The sequence below is a fragment of the Nansenia antarctica genome (assembly GCF_963989245.1).
Source record: "Nansenia antarctica genome assembly, chromosome: 13".
Classification (NCBI taxonomy): Eukaryota; Metazoa; Chordata; class Actinopteri; order Argentiniformes; family Microstomatidae; genus Nansenia; species Nansenia antarctica.
The window spans coordinates 18,675,330-18,682,434 of NC_137683.1; positions in this window are offsets into that span (position 1 = coordinate 18,675,330).

Consider the following 7,105-nt stretch of genomic DNA (forward strand, 5'->3'; position numbering starts at 1 on the left):
GCTGCTTTAATAATAATGTATCCTTATACATCTATTACAAGGCAAATATTTAATAGAGAGATGTTCCATTTTAGTAGAGTAAGACAGAGAGAGAGCGAGAGACAGGTGTGTTTGAAGCTTAGATTTATAAACTGACAGGCTGGCAGCTCTGACAGAGAATGATCTCCTCTACTCTCATCTCCTCTCCTCTCCTCTCCTGTCCTCTGCTCCAGTCCACTCCCCTCCCCTCCCATCTCTCCTCTCCTCTCCTCTCCTTTCCTCCAGTCCTCTCTCCTCCAGTCCCCTCACTCCCCTCCCCTCCCCTCCTCTCCTCTCCTCCAGTCCCCTCCCCTCATCTCCACTCCCCTCCTCTTAATCGTAGGTTAGCAGAAGGACTTCAAAAGTAAGCGGTGTTTGCTGGGGGACAGGGATGGGAGACAGGGATGGAGGGGATGAGAGGCAGGAATGAGAGACAGGGATGGAGGGGAAGAGAGGCAGGGATGAGAGGCAGGGATGAGAGACAGGGATGGAGGGGAGGGGGACAGAGATGAGAGACAGGGATGAGAGACAGGGATGAGAGACTGGGATGAGAGACAGGGATGAGAGACAGGGATGGGAGACAGGGATGAGAGACAGGGATGAGAGACAGGGATGAGAGACAGGGATGAGAGACAGGAATGAGAGACAGGGATGGAGGGGATGGAGGGGAGGGAGACAGGGATGAGAGACAGGGATGAGAGACAGGGATGAGAGACTGGGATGAGAGACAGGGATGAGAGACAGGGATGGGAGACAGGGATGGGAGACAGGGATGAGAGACAGGGATGAGAGACAGGGATGAGAGACAGGGATGAGAGACAGGGATGAGAGACAGGGATGAGAGACAGGGATGGGAGACAGGGATGAGAGACAGGGATGAGAGACAGGGATGAGAGACAGGGATGGGAGACAGGGATGAGAGACAGGGATGAGAGACTGGGATGAGAGACAGGGATGGGAGACAGGGATGAGAGACAGGGATGAGAGACAGGGATGAGAGACTGGGATGAGAGACAGGGATGAGAGACAGGGATGAGAGACAGGGATGAGAGACAGGGATGAGAGACTGGGATGAGAGACAGGGATGAGAGACAGGGATGGGAGACAGGGATGAGCGACAGGGATGGAGGGGAGGGAGACAGTGGAGGGAGACAGGGATGAGAGACAGGGGAGGGAGACAGACAGGGGAGGGAGTGATCTGTCCTTTGCATTCTGGTCTGGCTCCAGCTGCAGATCGTGCAGTGCTGTGTTCGTGCAACCGGAAAGAAGGGCACTAAAGTCATCTACTTGTGATGTAAAAAATGCATGAATCAGTTCCACTGCATCCTAAGGTGGGAGAAAGTGGCTAAGTCTGGAGGGACCACGGCGGTGAAAGACGTCTGACCCAGATGTGGTTTTAAAGAAGATCAATGGGAGAACAGGATCACATATGACACCACGGTTTCTTGAGTTTTTCGAGATTTAATGAGAGACGTGGTTAATTAAACCGGACGTTCTCTGAGAAAGTTGTGAACCACTTGTGACTTTGTAGTCTCTGTAATATAATTTGATGGTGGAGCAAAAGGATGGAGACACACACACACGCACACATGTACACATGCACGCACACACACACACACACACACACACACACACACACACACACACACATATATATATACAGTCCGTCTGAAAAACACACGACCGTCCCGTCCTAGATATCAAAGAGAAAGCTAATAAACGGGAAGTGGAAAGTGGTGCACCATGGGGAATGCAGTTCAAAGGGAATGTGATTCAAAAGCTGAAAACTATAATTAATCTCATGGGTTCGTCTTCTTTTTCCTGGTTTAGTCTGAGAATTCCTGGTCTGAATCCTGAGATGATCACTGTATGAAGATGATAATCACACTGTTAGGAATAGCTAGGCTATGTACACTCACCGAACACTTTATTAGGCACACATTTACACCTGTCAACAGTCCAAGTTGGTGGAGGTCGTGTAATGGTGTGGGGAATGTGTTTTTGACAAACTGTGGGCAGTTAATATCAATCAATCATCACTTAGATGCCACAGCCTATTTGAGTATTGTTGCTAACTGTGTGCATCCCTTCATGGTCACAATGTACCTTCTAATGGCTACTTCCAGCATGATAATGCGCCATGTCACACACAAAACTCGTCTCAAACTGGTTTCATGAAAATGACAAATGAGTTCAGTGTTCTTCCGTGGTCTTCCCAGTCACCGGATCTGAATCCAAAAGAACACCTTTGGCTATGGAGAACGGGAGAATCAGAGCTTGAAAGTGCACCAGAAAAATGGTAACGCAATCATGTCATTATGGACCAGAATCTCAAAGGAATGTTTCCAACATACTTGTGGAATCAATGCCACAAATAATTGAAGCTGTTTTGAGAGCAAAAGGAGGCCCTACCCAGTATTAATATATGAATGAATGAATGAATGGTCTTTATTGTCATTGCTATAGTACAGGTACCAAACAACGACATTTGGGAGGGGTGGCTCCCCTGGTGCTAGGAAAGAAAAAAAAACAAGAAGGGAAAGGAGCTGGTTTACATAAATAAAGGCTATGTACACTATACACTATACTATACTGTACAGATAAAACGACTAGGGTTGTCATATTGCACAGTAGTATATATTTTTTATAGTTTTCCTAATAAAAAACCCAGCTTCAATCGGATCAAAGATCAAAGATCTTCCGCGTCTCCCCTGTGAACGAGGGGTAGTCAGACGGGCACAGGAATCGGCAGGTAGTCACAGGCACAGGAATCGGCAGGTAGACGGGTAGTCAGACAGGCGGGGGTGGTTCGGCAGGAAGACAGGTTGTCAGGCAGGCACAGGAATCGGCAGGTAGACGGGTAATCAGACAAGCACAGAAGTCAGCAGGTAGACGGGTAGTCAGACAAGCACAGAAGTCGGCAGGTAGACGGGTAGTCAGACAGGCGGGTGTGGTTTGGCAGGTAGACAGGTTGTCAGGCAGGCAAGGGTCTTCTGAGGGACAAGGAGACAAGAGTTGAACACAGGGTAAACAGGCAACAGGCTGGGCAGCTCACGGTGTTGGTTACAGAGCTGGACGTGGGACACGGACACACAATCAAGTAGCAGGTGCAGGGCATTTGTAGAGCAGGGTTGATTGCTTGATTGCGGGCAGGTGTGCCAACCAACCTAGAAAGAGGTCACAGAGGCGGAGTCATGACAAGATGGTTGGTTTGAGAGTTGGGTTGTCTACTCCAGTCCTAGATTGGATTGAATCACATCTAATTCAATCAAGCCTAAATGGTCTGAGGGGAGGAATGGTTTGAAGACAATGATTAGACACACACACACACACACACACACACACACCAGCAACTCCATCGTAAAGTTTGCAGACGACACCACCGTGGTGGGCTGCATCTCGGGGGGGGACGAGGCGGCGTACAGGGATGAGGTAGAGCAGCTGAGCAAGCTGTGCAAGGTTAACAACCTGCTGCTGAACCAGTCAAAGACCCAGGAAATCATCGTGGACTTCAGGAGGAAAAAATCTGAGGTCCAGCCCCTGCTCATCGACGGAGAGAGCGTGGAGAGAGTCTCAACCCTCCGATTCCTGGGGGTGCACATACAGGATGACCTGTCCTGGAAGAACAACACAGCAGCCACCATCAAGAAGGCACAACAGCGGCTCTACTTCCTGAGAGTCCTAAGGAAGGAACACAACAAGCAGGAGATACTGGTGGCCTTCTACCGCTGCGCAGTGGAGAGCATCCTCACCTACTGCATCTGCAACTGGTTCTCCAGCTGCACAACCGCAGAGAGAAATGCGCTACAGAGAGTCGTGAGAACAGCCCAGAAGATCACCGGCGCCCCCCTCCCCTCTCTGGAAGAGCTGTACAACACACGCTGCCTCAGGAAGGCCTCCAAGATCTCCAGAGACCCATCCCACCCTGGGTACGAACACTTTGCCCGGCTGCCCTCGAAAAGGCGGTACAGGACCATGGCCGCAAGGACAAACAGACTGAAGCTCAGCTTCTACCCCAGGGCCATCCAGGCCCTGAACACAGCAAAGACCTAGGTTCTGGGCCCTGGACAGTCTGGACGGATTGATGGCAGCTGCTGGATTGAAAAAATCAGGTGTAGTGCTGAGGCACAATATTACAATTTTACATTTCAAGCCTGCAAACTGCGACACTTTAAATTAATGTGCAATAACACTATGTGCAATATGACAACCCTAGTCGTTTTATCTGTACAGTATAGTATAGTGGATAGTGTACATAGCCTTTATTTATGTAAACCAGCTCCTTTCCCTTCTTGTTTTTTTAGGTTTTTTTTCTTTCCTAGCACCAGGGGAGCCCCCCCTCCCAAATGTCGTTGTTTGGTACCTGTACTATATCAATGACAATAAAGACCATTCATTCATTCATTCACACATAGACACACACGCAGGCACGGAAGCATACACACACTCATACTCACACACACACACACACACACACAGACACACACGCAGGAACGGAAGTATACACACACTCACACACATACACACACACACACACACACACACACACACACACAGCGATTCTACAGAAAACACAAATGATCCCAGTCAGAAGACAATTGTGGGACATTTCATCAGGGGGATAACAAGCTGTACACAGACACACAGACACAGACACACACACACACACACACACACACACACACACACACACACACACACACAGAAACATACACCCCCCCTGCCCACCCACACACACTCATACACGGTCCCCCACCCTTACACACACACACACACACACATACAGCCCCCCTGCCCACACACACACACACACACAGACACATACACTCCCCCCCCCGCCCACACACACACACACACACACACACACACACACACACACACACACACACAGACACATAGACATACACCCCCCTGCCCACACACACACACACACCCTTTCACCCCCCCCGCCCACACACACACACACACACACACACACATATACCCCGCCCCCACTCCCCCTCCCAAACACACACACAAGATAACCTAAAGCTAAACAACTAGATGGAGAATGTCTGTCCACTATAACGCATGACTGGCACGGTGCCAACAGAACACACAATGCCATAATCCCATGGTGTGTGTGTGTGTGTGTGTGTGACAGGCAGTCAGTGTGTGTGTGTGTGTGTGTGTGTGTGTGCGTGTGTGCGTGTGTGTGTGTGTGTCACTGCATGTGTATGTGTGTGTGTGTGTGTGTGTGTGTGGGCGGGGGGGATTTATGTGTGTGTGTGTGTGTGTGGGTGTGTGTGTGTACAGCATGTGTGCAAACATAAAGCCTATTTAATTACCACCCTATCCTCCCTCGATATTATCATTGTCTAATTGTCTGCTGACTATGTAAATGTAACGCCTTCTAAGGAGAGAACTCACACACACACACACTCACACACACTCACACACACACACACACACACACACACACACACACACACACACACACACACACACACACACTGTTTAGCACATACACACACCTATCCACCCATCCACCCACAGACAGACTCACACTCCTCCTACTGCAGCACATTGTTCATCTCGTCAACAACAGGGGAACATACCTCACCATGGGGCAGAAATCATCCCAACACCAGGAACATGTGGAACACACACACACACACACACACACGTTACACTCCTCCCACTGCAGCATATTGTTCATCTCGTCAACACTAGGGGATCACTTCACTTCACTGTGGGGCAGAAATCATCACCACACCAGGAAGTGGTCTCCAGCAGGCAGCAGATATCACCACCACACTGCCAAGCCCTTCCACTGTGGTGGAGCATATTGCCTTTCCATTTCCTTGTCTGGCAAGGTGATTAATCATCTAACAACCGAGATATCAACAGCATATCAACTCAACCCACTGAATCCAGAGACAAGGACAGTGAGACAGAGAGACAGTTTAACAGTGAGACAGAGAGACAGAGAGAGAGTGTGACAGTGAGACAGAGAGACAGAGAGACAGATTATACTTTTTAAATGACTTTTATTCTGAAATTATTTGTTTATGACTTTTATTCTGAAATTATTCTTTTCATGACTTTTATTCTGATTTTTTTTACGGACTTTTATTCTGATTTTTTTTAAGGACTTTTCTGAAATTATATCTTTTTTAAAAATCTGGCGAAAACGCCTGGTCTGCACAGCTTGGGATTCCATGGAAATTATAGGGAACTATGTGTGAAAGAGGCTTAAATGTTGAAATAACAGTAATACCATGTTCATTGATAAAATGACATAAGGGATGAAAAGGGGGGATGGCAGTTTTAGAAGGGGGATGATGAAGCGCGCTGGACTGAGGAACGGTCTATCATAGGCACAGCACATCGGCATAATAGCGATTTTTTTTGTTATGCTTGTTGTAAATAAAAGTTCTATGATGCATTGAAATTACATTAAACTAAGATAATAAGATGGTTATCATATTTTCCTAATCTTTATTAATAAGTTATTACAGAAACAGTAAGGGACATTTTCCGAGAGTGAAATCTGTTGTGGTATTTAAAAATGGCGGTTAGCGATGAAGTCTATGAACATGGGATGACGATGTTGATGATTTCCATTGACCAATCAACGGTCTGCAGCGTCACACGTCACACACAGCCTGGCACGAAAGTACCGAAAGTACCCCTCTCGAACTGGAACTAAAAACAGCACGGGTACTATTGCCCGGTACGGCTCGGTTGGCAGTGGAGAAAGCAAAACAAACCGGGATCACGCGGCCCGGCACTGTAGTGGAAAAGCGCCATTACATATCTTCACCGTAATGTGCAGTTGGAGAGATGCTGAGGAGAAAAATGTCAGCTCACGTTAAAAAGAGAAAGATTGATGCAGAGTGTAAGGTTTTTAACAAGACTTATGGCCGGTTTCACAAACAAGGCTTATGGCTAATCCTAGACTAAAAAAGGATCTTCAATGGAGATTTTACATTGAAAGTGTGATTTAGTCCAGAACTAGGATTAAGCCTTATCTGTGAAACCGGCCCCTGGACTTCTAAGTATTTATTTACTGAAGTGAAAGGCAAAGCTGTGTGTTTAGTTTGTG